Below are 12,555 nucleotides of genomic sequence, written 5' to 3' on the forward strand. Positions count from 1 at the left end.
GTAACAGTTCTTCTATTAATAGTGTTTATTAATTCTCAAATGGGTTTGAAAGCATTCATGCAACAGTATATAGGCAAACAGTAAGAATAGCTTATGCATACCAGGCGGAATGTGCAGAAAATGCCTCTTTTTGGGTTCTTTTTTTTATTTTCAAGGGGTGGGGGGTTATTTTCAAGATACAGAGTTACTTTTGGTGTCAAAGTTCTTGTATTGATAGTGTTAATCAAGTCCTAAATGGGTGTGTTGAAATTTTGAACTTGATGATTACCCCCGCCCCCCCTAACCAACACTTGTTTTAAGCACAACAAATGAATGGCACAAGAACATAATTGTCAGACTATGAAGTAACACATTTTTTTTGTGTGAAACGCTCAATGAACGCTCTGGTCTCGCAGACTCGCACAACAACACATGTCACCAAGATGGCTGTCACTACTGTCTTGTCAAAAAAGGGATTGACTACCCTCACTATCAACCAGAGGTGGGACCAAGTCATTGTTTTGCAAGTCCGAGTCAAGTCTCAAGTCTTTGCGCTCAAGTCCGAGTCAAGTCTCAAGTCAAGTCCAAGTCCTAAACTTTGACTTGGACTGGAGTGGTGGAGTCCAGGTGCGCATAATTTTACGTAATTAATCATATATTTTCGATTATAAGGAGTAGAAATATGATTCAGATATCCGCGGAATCGCTGGAAGAGTAGCTTTCCAGTGGTATCTCCTGTGAGACTGTAACCAGAGCACAACAGCCAATATGGCCACTCAAAGCAGCTTGACTTTACACTTTGTGGGATTGGTGGATTCGTGTGTCCGTCAAGGAAATCTCGGCCGGCAGCCATCATGATCTGAAATGACCAATGGACATCGAGAAATCACTAAGGACCTACCCACCAAGTAAACAAAACATAAACCACGTGTCTCCCATCAGTTTACGTCTTTGAGGAGAGAGAGAGAGACAGAGAAAATGGCTAAAAAAAACTTTACAGTTGCCGACTTCGCTAGAGATTTTTTTCGCTAGCAGCAGTGAAGATAGAGCCTCAGAACCTGAAGTTTTCAACTCTTCTGAAGAAGAAGAACACAAAGACAACAACAATGATCCATTTGGACATGGGTAAGTGTAAATATTACAGTAATAGTGTACTGGCAATGTGTGGGGAATACCGCGAAAATGAACAATAGGTTTATTTATATATTTTTTATCGAGAGTCATGAACTTTTTATTGGGACAAAATAGACTCTCCATTAGTAAACGTTTACTCTGTGTTAACGTTATTTTGGTGTGTAAAAGTGAGTTTACATGTGTAGAGGATTAAATTAATCATTTATTTGTCCCACAACGGAGACATTTACAGTGACATGTTTTTGCCATCGATTATTTTATCATACCGTCCTGTACAGATGAGACTTTGTAATATGTGTGTCTGTGATTTTATACTGAATGTAAAGTAACTGGAAATACGTGTGTGTGTGTGTGTGTGTGTGTGTGTGTGTGTGTGTGTGTGTGTGTGTGTGAGATCGAGAGAGACTCCTTCTCCAACCTCCCAAACTTTCTTTTTATGTGTGCATTGTTATTTTTGCTTGAGCAACATTTTACTTGAACTTTATTTCAATGAAATGAGTTGTAATTATTGTCCTACATTTTAATTTGTTTTACAGAGAGGTTTCACAGCTGCCTGGGCCTAGTGGCACGGGTGGCGGCGTTTATCCAGCAGCCAGAACATCCATCTGTGCCTGCCCCCAGGTCAAGATCTACTGTGGCTCAAGGGCCTTCACCAGAGCCATCACCACCAAGGACCAGCAGACCAGCATCACTACAGCTGCCTCCACCTCCATCTGCGGCTGCCACCAGGTCAAGATACACCTCAGCACAAAGGCTCCACCACAGCCATCACCTTCAACCCAGCCAGCAAGGAGGTCTCGTATAGCACTTGTACACCCCACCTACACAGCAGCCCATGCACCATCACCCCCATCTTCACAGCAGCCAGACCCACTGTCTTGGAAGACAGACAAAGACCTTGACACTGTCTTGACATTTATAATGAATAGTTGGTTGAAAGTTCTGATGTTCAATCTTGTAAATAGTTATCTTTTCCAGTTTCTTATATGTATATAAATAGTTGGTTGAAAAAAACATATTTATAATAAATTGTTGGTTGAAAAAAAGGTTGAATGCTCAATTTGTATTTGTACACATCACATGAACCTTGGTATGTAATATGAAGTCATTATTCAGTCCTAATGTATCTCAGTCCCTGCTGTGGTGAAAGTAGAGTGATAAACACCTGTTTTACTCAAAATTCGAATTGAATTTTTTTCATTTTAGACATGAATAACACATTTATATACAGTGTAATTCAAATATTTCACTACTTTTGTGATCCTAAGACTTTGGTAACCAAATCTAAAACACCAAAACAATTCGATCACATGAGTAAATTTGTGTTTTCATAAGAGTTTTGAAGATTTTCCGAAAATCCGATGTCAAATGTTAAGCTTTTGAACTACTTATCTCATCAAACAGTGCTCTAAGGTGAGTAATTTGCATATATAGCAATACCAGAGATTGTCGAGAGCATTTTGATATTTAACACATGGGGTGCCATGTTAGAAGAAATACATTTAAAAGGTGATTTAAGAAAACATCTAAAAATCGAGAAAATACCCTTAGTCTAAGTCATTATGTGCTTTTCACCAAATGTAATGACATCGATCAACAGAATAATACTTAATAATCAAACTGCCCTTTATTAGTCACATTAATAATTTAATAATCCATTTTCTCTCTGCTGGTAAAGTAACGTGTTTTCTTCTATTTGAAGAGAGATCAGTAAGGTTAGGCTACCGTGACGGTTTGATTCAGAAGGAGTTTAATGTATAAGATCCCTGATGTTGAGGTAACCAGAATGTTTATTTCCACTGTGTACAACATGTTGTAAGGGACCCACAATCTATCTTTATGCAAGGGATAATGTGCAGCCAGGCGGTCTTTATGGAGAAAAGAACACCTGAATCTAGATCCCTCTGCAGGTGGTACTTTAAGTATATTTTGATGCTAATACTTTTCTACTTTTACTAGTAACATTTTGAATGCAGGACTTTTTATTGTACAGGGTTCCTGCAGGTTTCGCCAACTCAAATTTAAGACTTTTTAACACCTTTTTAAGACCACTTTGAATAGAATTTAAGACCTATTTCTGGGAAGAAATACGTCCCATAATCACTTACAAAGTAAATGTATTCATGTTCAACATAAGAACAATGACTGAACATAACAGCATAACAGTACAGAACTGTGTGTGTGTGTGTGTGTGTGTGTGTGTGTGTGTTGGTGGTGGTGGGCGTTGCCGTGTGTGTGTGTTAACAAGTGTTTGTGTCTGTGTATTTTCCCCATAAGGCAAGACCCGCCCAACTCTGTCTCTGATTGGCTTAGGGTTAACCTAACCCTGAAATGTTACCCCGCGTTAACCAATCATCACTCCTCTCTGGTCACTTTCACTTTTCCATGGCACTGTGAGAGGACATCACTGTATTCGCCTGTAAATTACATCTGCAGGGAGATTCGGTTCAGCTGGATCACATAATGTAACGCAGTAACGCACCCATTTAAATCACAGTAACTATAACGGTGTTACTGAATGGTGTGTGTGTGTGTTAGGGCTGTGCAATTAATCATATTTTAATCGCAATTACGATTTTGGCCTGCCACAATTACGAAAACAACATAATCGAAAAAAAACGATTATTTTGCTTTGCTAGGTTATGACAGTGCACTACAACATATTTGATCTATTTAATTAATTTTTGTATTGGTTTTTCAGTTGAATTATACGTTCAGGGTAATCAACAGTTAAAAAGATACTGTTCAAATTATTATTTGTTTTAAAGTTCAATAAATGGATATTTTCAAAGTCAATGAATAATTGTATTTAATGATCATGATATTAATTATTGACCAACATAATCTTGATTATTGCCATAATCGAGCAGCCCTAGAGTGTGTGTGTGTGTGTGTGTGTGTGTGTGTGGTGTGTGTGTGTGTGTGTGTGTGTGTGTGTGTGTGTGTGTGTGTGTGTGTGTGTGTGTGTGTGTGTCTGTCTGAGAGAGAGTGACAAGAGCTATATTCAGAGCTCTGCTGCCTTGGCTACAATCTTTCATCTTTGCTGTTGTATGATTGGTGTTTAGCTACGGTATTTAGCGTCTACAGCACCTCCGCTTTTAGTGTATTCTAGAACCCCGAAGGCAGGAGAGACTGAAAAGAGTCAAGGGAAGTTTATAAAAGTTAACAGCATTTAATTACACAAAAGATGCGGTGGTGTACAAAATGAAATGTGCGAGTGGAGGCGCTCTCCTCATCCGCCCGGTCAGTCCAGGTCAGCAGGTAGAAGGGGTCAATTCTTGGCTTGCTCTTCCTGTTGTCATCTGAGGTCTTCTCCTATTGGCCGGCGTCGTCGGGGGGCGGGTCCAATGCAATTCCTGCCTTTTTCCGTTGTTAAATTATATCATTCTGGTGTCTGTGGTTATTTAAACATTTCCTAATAAACGTTATTCAGCGGTAATAAATGATTGCTAAACCCAGTGTGCTCAGTGTACAACATCACATGTCATTTCACCTTTGATTCACGGTTTGAAAATGCAGCATTTCACCTCATGCTAATGCTAACCGGAAATGAATAATTTTCAGAATAACAGTATTAAGTTAATAGTTAGTGAACTTCCGGTTTTTCAGAATAAAACTGATTTAAATTAAATAGTGTATTAAATTCAAATTACGCCATATCAACATTGATTTTAATTTCTAACAGTTGACGTAGACCCAAACTTCGCCCGGAGGTCCCCGGGTGTTGTTGCGGTAGCTGCTGCACTAGCTAACGCACCACTAGCTAACGCTACATTAGCAAAACAAACGCTAATTTCTTTTGCAAAAGGTGCAGCGGGCTTCAAACACGTTCCCCTCCACTGGTTTCAACCAAGCACTAAATTAGATGTTTTCCAACCAAATACGGTTGAACTGACACTTCCCCATATTAATTTGTAAGTAGATTCGAAGATAGGCTACATGAGCTGAAGCTTGGTTGCTAGGTTACTAGCTGGGTGTTCTCCAATAAGGGGCCGGGGGAAACAAAGTTAGTGATTACTGGTTCCATGTTGATTTAATTCAATACAAATTGTTGGGGGGAACTGAAAGGCTATTACCGTACTGGTTACTTTGCAGCCCGGACATTTCCCCCAAAACACATTTAGACGCTGTCGCAACACAGAAGTACCTTTCAAATCCGATAATTTTTAAGACCTTCTAAATCATATTTAAGACATTTTTAAGGCCTTACATTCAGATTATCAAATGTAAGACTTTTTAAGACTTGTTAAGACCCCGCGGGAACCCTGATTGTAACTTTTTTAATTGTCTGAACTTCTCCCACCTCTGACAATAAATCCTGAGTGATTACCAAAAAAAAACCCTGCTCTGAAGGTTATTTTCATTTTATAAATCCTGCACTCAGCTTTGCTTTCTCCAATATCATTGAAAAGCAGCCAGATGCTGCTTCTTTTTTCGGTTTTCGCTAATTTCTTGACTTTTTCCGACGCGCTTGCATTTAAATCCGGCTCCCCGTCGCTCTGTGCAGCTGGCCTGTACCACTACACATGCTGTGCCCCCCACCCTTCTTTCACATAATGGTATGATCCTAGTGTGTCCTCGCATATGATTCGCCGCATGGTGGCCCAGCTAAATAAAGACCCGCCCCTGCCTGCAACGATTCTCAGCGAGTAGGAGCGGCTGAAGATTCAGCTCTCCCCGACGGGAGTCTGCTCTTCTAACGGCAGCTCGCGTGTTGGAGACCTCTGAATTAAAGTCTCAAGTCAGAAGGCTCAAGTCCAAGTTGAGTCGCAAGTGTTTTGTGATTTTGTCAAGTCGAGTCTCAAGCAGTGGCGTAGGCAGAAATCAAAGAGTGGGTGGGCCCAAAAAAAATCAGGTGGGCCCAGCCTGTTCAAGACCAAACATACTTAATATGTCCTAAAACGCATTTGAACTGAAATAAGCCACTATTAAGCCAACTATACTTGCCTGATTGCAGAAAAGTTTATTCAGACGGACACATATATATTATAAGTCATGTTACAGGCACACAACACCAGCACAGTAGCCTATAATATGACACGGCTGCCGCTGCACAAACACACAGTTGCCAACAGCTGCACAGCATCAACAATAAAGCCTGGATACGCAGAGCGGTGCGGACATACTCATTCTGGAACTGCGGCCACATAAACACACTGGCGCGCACGCACACAAACATTGCGTAAAGTTCAATTGCTGCAAAACTATCAAAAAACAATAACTGTAATTAATAATTATTTGTTTATTTATTTGTTTTTGTTTTGTTTGTTTTTCATTAACACATGTATTACTTTAAGAAAAAAACTAAAATATGTATGTTAAAAATTTAGTTTTTGGGAGATAGGGTGGGATTAAATAAATGTAAACTTCTTCCCATGGACCCTTTTCGGATGTGTAATTAGATAATCTGTTTATATATAATTTATAGGGCTGTCAGTCGATTAAAATAATTAATCGCATGATTGTCCATAGTTAATCGCGATTAATCGCACATTTTTTATCTGTTCTAAATGTATCTTAGAGGAATGTTTTTCAAGTTTTTAATACTCTTATCAACATATGAGTGGACAAATATGCTTTATGCTAATGTTTATTATCATTTGAATAATGACAAATATTCTCATGAATATTAAACACAACCTCTGAACATTACAAATATTTGCCTCAATTCAACCTGGAACCTCTCTCATACAATACAAATTGTGTGTGTGTGTGTGTGTGTGTGTGTGTGTGTGTGTGTGTGTGTGTGTGTGTGTGTGTGTGTGTGTGTGTGTGTGTGTGTGTGTGTGTGTGTGTGTGTGTGTGATGGATCGTTGGAGCTATGTGCAACTCAAGGCATATGCTCGAACGGGAGCTGCCTGGACGCTGTGATCATGTTGCGCATGTTCCGTGCTGAGTGTGCTGACTTTTCGTACAATGTCCCACTGTCTGGCTTCCTGCATAAAGTCAAGAGCTCGTTGCAGTTGTGGCGAAATGTCGCTCCTCTGTTTTCATTTAAACAGCTCCTTATATCCGTTAGCGCAGCTAGCTAGCACCAGATGCTAACAACAACAATACACGTAAGGTCTCTCTCTCGCTCGCTCGGGCCACACATACACACACACCCTCCCGGTCCTCCCAATAGCCAGTCGGTGCCTGCCGGTGAGTGTGGAAGTGTGGTCTGCTGCAGGGGCAGCAGAAGCGGGGCTGTCAGCATCAGCTTGTAGATGGTATTTTAAACTCGATGCGCTCTGAAACTACGGGGCGGCCGAAGAAAAAAAATACACATGCGTTAATCGTGTTAAAATAATTAGTGGCGTTAATTTTTTTTTGCGTTAACGCGTTATTAACGGGCCCTAATAATTTAGAATCAGTAATATGTTTGTTTATCAATTTGACACTGCTTACATTTCTATATAATTCTCATGTTTCATTTCATTTTCATATTTAATTTTTTGTTTTACACATTCGAAATAAATCTATTCAAATAAAAAATAAAAATGAAATATACTATATACATGTAGCCTACAGTCCAAATACCTTTGATGGTTACAGCAGGAGTCGACGGGGCTTTGTGTTGAACACTGAAATAATGTCCTTGTAGTCCAAGGATTCAGTCAGTTCTCTTTCAAAGGAGAGCAGGGACAACGAGTTCAGTCTGTCTGTGTTCATTGATGCCCTCACCCCCGTTTTTACTGTACTGACAGTAGAAAATACTCTTTCCACAGTACAGCTTGTTATGGGTAACGTGATGAGAGCCCGAAGGAGACGATTCATTTGAGGGAAAATGTCAGCGGGATATGAGTCGAGCACCTCCACGAGTGATGGGAAGGTTATGCCCGCTGTCACCTTTCACTTCAGCTGCTGTACAAAGACTTCGTGTTCTGCATCTTCCACACAGATGGAAAAGTGTGTGCTGGCAGGCTGAATTAATTCATTGTTACCAAAGGTGCTAGACCGAGGCAACAATGCAGCAGCGGCTTTCATAAACCCGTATGTGTCCGCCTTAAAACGAGTGTCCAGTTCCATAATCTGCCTATCAAGCACATTATTCATAATGTTTTTTAGGTCGGAGTTGTCCTTTACAGGTGAGGCTTTGCCCAGGGTAGATTCAATTTGCGAATCGCCAAACTTACCTGGCAACCTCCTCTTTCGCGACCCAGTGACATCCCAGTTAATGATGTTGTGTTTCTTCATCAAATCATCTGTCAGTGTCACAAGTTTAATTAAGTCACTTTCTGTTTTCCTCAATGTATTGTAGTTTTCCTTGAGACCCTCGATTAGATCGATGCAATCTGTGACTGATATAGTAGAACATTGCAGGCCTTTTGTTGCGTAGTCACTCATTTCAAACAGCCTGTTGAACATGACGAGAATAAACACACATTTCTTCGTCTGCATCTGCTGAAGTAGAGAGTCAGCTTCGATTTTTGAGTGGCCGGAGCTCTGAGAAAAATCAGCCAGTGTCTCCAAAATTGGTCCAAGGAGTGTCAATACTTTACTGACAGCACAAGACCATGAGCTCCATCGGACATCACAGGATCTCTCCAGTTCCAAAGTTGGTTTCCCGGGACGCAGCTCCTTTTGGATTTCAATAAATCTAGCATGTCTTCGGGTCCCCGTCATGAAACTGTGCAGGTTGTTAATGACATCAAAAAATGTTGAAATGCCGGGAGAAACCTTTGATGCTGTGCACAGGACGAGGTTTAGGCGATGGGAATGACAATGGACATATATGGCGTGGGGAAACGTTTTCTTTAAAATCATATGCACCCTTCCTTTATTGCCGGACATGACCGATGCCCCATCAAAACCAAATCCAACGCACAACTTTGGGTCAAGCTGCAAAGGCTTCAGCACTTGCAGGATTTTCGCTGATATGGCATTTGCGTGCATGTCTCCAGTCTCCAAAAAAAACACAGCCCTTTCCTTGATCATACCTTTGTGCATGTATCGGATACATACTGCCACAAGCTCTCGTTTAGACACGTCTTTGCACTCGTCTGCCAAAATTGCATAGAAGGTGCCCGTCTCATCATGCAATTCCGTCTTTATTTTTCGGATGAGTAAAGAAGCAGCTATTTGCAGTATCTCATTCTGGATATCGGGGCTTGTAAGTTTCCCGTTCCCCGGCAGGTCGTCCAGTCGCCGTTTAATTTCTGGGTCATAGTAAGAGATAATTTGAAATAACTCCAGAAAGTTGCCTCTGTTCAATGCCTCTTCGTTTTCCCGATGCCCACGTAACGGAATCCCCTGCTTTGCACAAAATAAAACGAGGTCTATTACTACCTTAATGTGCTCTCTCTATTCCTTTCCACAAACGACCTGTTGCGAGCGTCGTTGTTCAGCTGGTTAACAATATTTCCCCGTCCTTGATGGCTTTGTCTGAAGCCTTCGGTTTTGCCGAGCGCCGCAGAATGTGCCCTGCTAGCCCCGTGTTTCACACAACACTGTGAAATGTGTTTCCAGTCTTTAAAGCCCGTTTTTATAAATCGGTCCTCAGTGGTAGCTTCGGGAAAATGTCGACATGCCTTACAAAAAACAGCATCTCTTGAGGTGCTGTATTCCAGCCATGGGAAAAGTCCATACCACCTGACAGAAAAACACCGGGGCTTGCCGGCTAAGGTTGTGGGTGGGAAAGAACCGAGTTTGGGCTGTGTCGCTGGTTCATCTATTGTGGACAAATCTGATGGAGCCTTGATTTCCAAACCAGCATCCTCTTCCAGCTCCACAGAAACCGCTGCTGAAGTAGTCTGGGCTGCTGTGGATGATGTCTAAGCGACTTCAGAGTCATCCTTCTCCGTTCTACGTCTTTTTGTTAAGAATTTTAATAGAGTACTTTGTTTTTCCATGTTGTCATTGTCAAGCTAGTTTCAAACTGTCAAGGCTACTGATAACAATTAATTGGCGCCTGCGCAGTGGATGGAATCGGAACGCCGCTCGCGCCCGTGGATGCGATTGGCGGGAGTGAGAGTGGCACGCACCTGCCATTCAAAATAAACTGACGCTAATATCTGAATTAGTAAAGAATTAGTAAGATACAATGATTTTCGAAAAATAAAAAGGTATTGAAAGTCAGACAATTTACAATATACATTCACTGGCTGCTGTGACATATTTTCCAGATACTTTTTAAGCGTTTTGGTGGCCCACCCACAGCTACGCATATGGTCTCAAGTCATCAAATTTGTGACTCGAGTCCAAGTCATGTGACTCGAGTCCACACCTCTGCTATCAACACAATGAAACACGTCCAGAAGAATGTCATGCAAAGCTGCCTGCCTGCCTGCCTTCCTTTGATTCTCTCTGAACTGCCTAATCTTTTTAATGTTTAATTTCAACCATTTGTGCATAGCATGAAGTAGAAAATATCGCCGATGCTAATGTAGCATTAGCGTTTCTCCCCCGGGCTTAAATGGTGTATTATAGAATGATAACACCGGTGTGACAGTAGTCTTCAAAGGGTTCACGAAATATGACTACTACCCTTACTGTTTAACATTTTGGGTTACTTCATGTTACTTCATGTTAAGGCTAATAAAAATGACAAGGCTAAGACTGTAACGCTAACTGTTGTATTCTGCTGTGGGAAACTACAGTATTCTATACAGCGGACTACATGGATGTATAATAAGAACGACTACTGTAAACGCATCTAGATACTGATGCTGTTGCTTTATGATTTATAAACGTGGACAACAGAGAAACATATTCTTCATGACCAAGGTTGGAATTTAAATTAAAAGGAAAGTGAAACTTATGCTCGTCACCCTCACCCTCCGGCCCCACATTAATACAAATGATCCCAATACGTATGATTGTATGAAAAGATCCTAAAATAAATACAAATGTATTTATTATAAACGTGTTAGTCATTAACCTATCACTGTGTATATCACCATTAAACATGTTTTAAAAAGTTTAAGAAACCCCACACAGCTCAGTAAACAATATAGTTCTTTTCACCTCCCGTATTGCTTTCAACCCACCAGCTTTTTTGGAGAAAATAAGTTATATAATTATTAACCAGAGGCATGTTTCTCCCTATTTTATGCATAGAAACAACAGGCTACTGTGTGTGTGAGGAATCAGCTGTTTATTTCATATGAGTTCCATTATGGCAGCGTCCATCACTGCTCTCCCTGGTGGATCCATGATCCATTGCAGCTGGTTACAATACACAAAGACAGCTAACTGGGTAACCTTTGGTCTTTGTTTAGGCAAAGCGTCTTTGAGTTTCCTGAAAAGCACTATACAAGTCTCATGTATTATTATTTAGTGGGAATGCTGATAACAGTATTCTAACTATCTGTTCTTCTACGCACACAATTATTTATTATTCCGCCTGTTATTTTGGCCCTCTTCTTCTTTTCTCATTCATAACTTTCATAATTCCCGAGATATAGCCCATAATTCATCAAATGTTTAACATTCAAATGTTTCCAATCAAACATTTTAACTTTAACATTGCGCAGCTTGTTAAGGCAGAGTGCGTGATGTCAGAGTTACCCCCTGATCCCACCGGAAGCGTCTGCGCTGCGGCTGCGCCGCGACCTCCTGCGTCATAACCCACCAGGCGCGTTTCAAAACGTTGCGGAAGCGGAGCGTCGTGTGTGCAGCCTCGCAGTTGTTGGATGAACGTTCCACTTCCTACCTGCGCCGCGCTACGTCAAAAATAGGATTCATCCTATATTTTAGAAAATTCCTTGCGGCGAGGAGCTTCTGGGACGCTTCGAGCCGCGGCGCAGTGGGTCTGGTGGAATAGCACCCATTGACTAGAGTGGCCGCGATCGCTAAAAACGCTGCAGCCGCAGCACAACGCAGACGCTCCTGGTGGGATTAGGGGGTTAGAGTGGAGGACAGTTTGAAATTTGCCTTCAAATTTTTTCTTTTTTTTTAAACTGCCATAATTCCCAAACCCTACATTTCTGAGACATCATTTTTCATGACAAACGTAGGAAAACATCTCGTATCTTGAAAAATGACAAATAATTAGGCAAAAAATAATTAAACAAAATGTCCCTTGAGGGCATGAAGGGACAACAACTTTCAACATGTCTCCATTAAAGCCCATTGTAATTTCAGGCTGATATTCCTCAAAGCAGCAGCCGCACACCTTTAGTTAATCTGCCAAAAAGGCCACATTATTGACCCGAAAGTACACAAAAAGCACACTTCAGATACTCAAGGTCCTTGAGATGCTTCACGCTTTGAAATTTCACCGATATCTGTTACGGTTCGTCAACAAAACGTTCACATGTAAGAGGTTTATCTCTCATTCAGAACAATGGAAACCTGTGATCTCTGCACGCCTCGTTAGCTCAAATATAAACACCTGATGATGTCATAACTCCAACTGACATGGTCAGAGCAGCATACTTCAGATAATGGTTAATGGTCCTGCCCTCAACAGCTCTACGTCAATTATGGGGTGTCATCATATGCCGTTTCCCTCGCCATAAA

Source organism: Gymnodraco acuticeps, unplaced genomic scaffold (assembly GCF_902827175.1).
Source record: "Gymnodraco acuticeps unplaced genomic scaffold, fGymAcu1.1, whole genome shotgun sequence".
Taxonomy (NCBI): Eukaryota; Metazoa; Chordata; class Actinopteri; order Perciformes; family Bathydraconidae; genus Gymnodraco; species Gymnodraco acuticeps.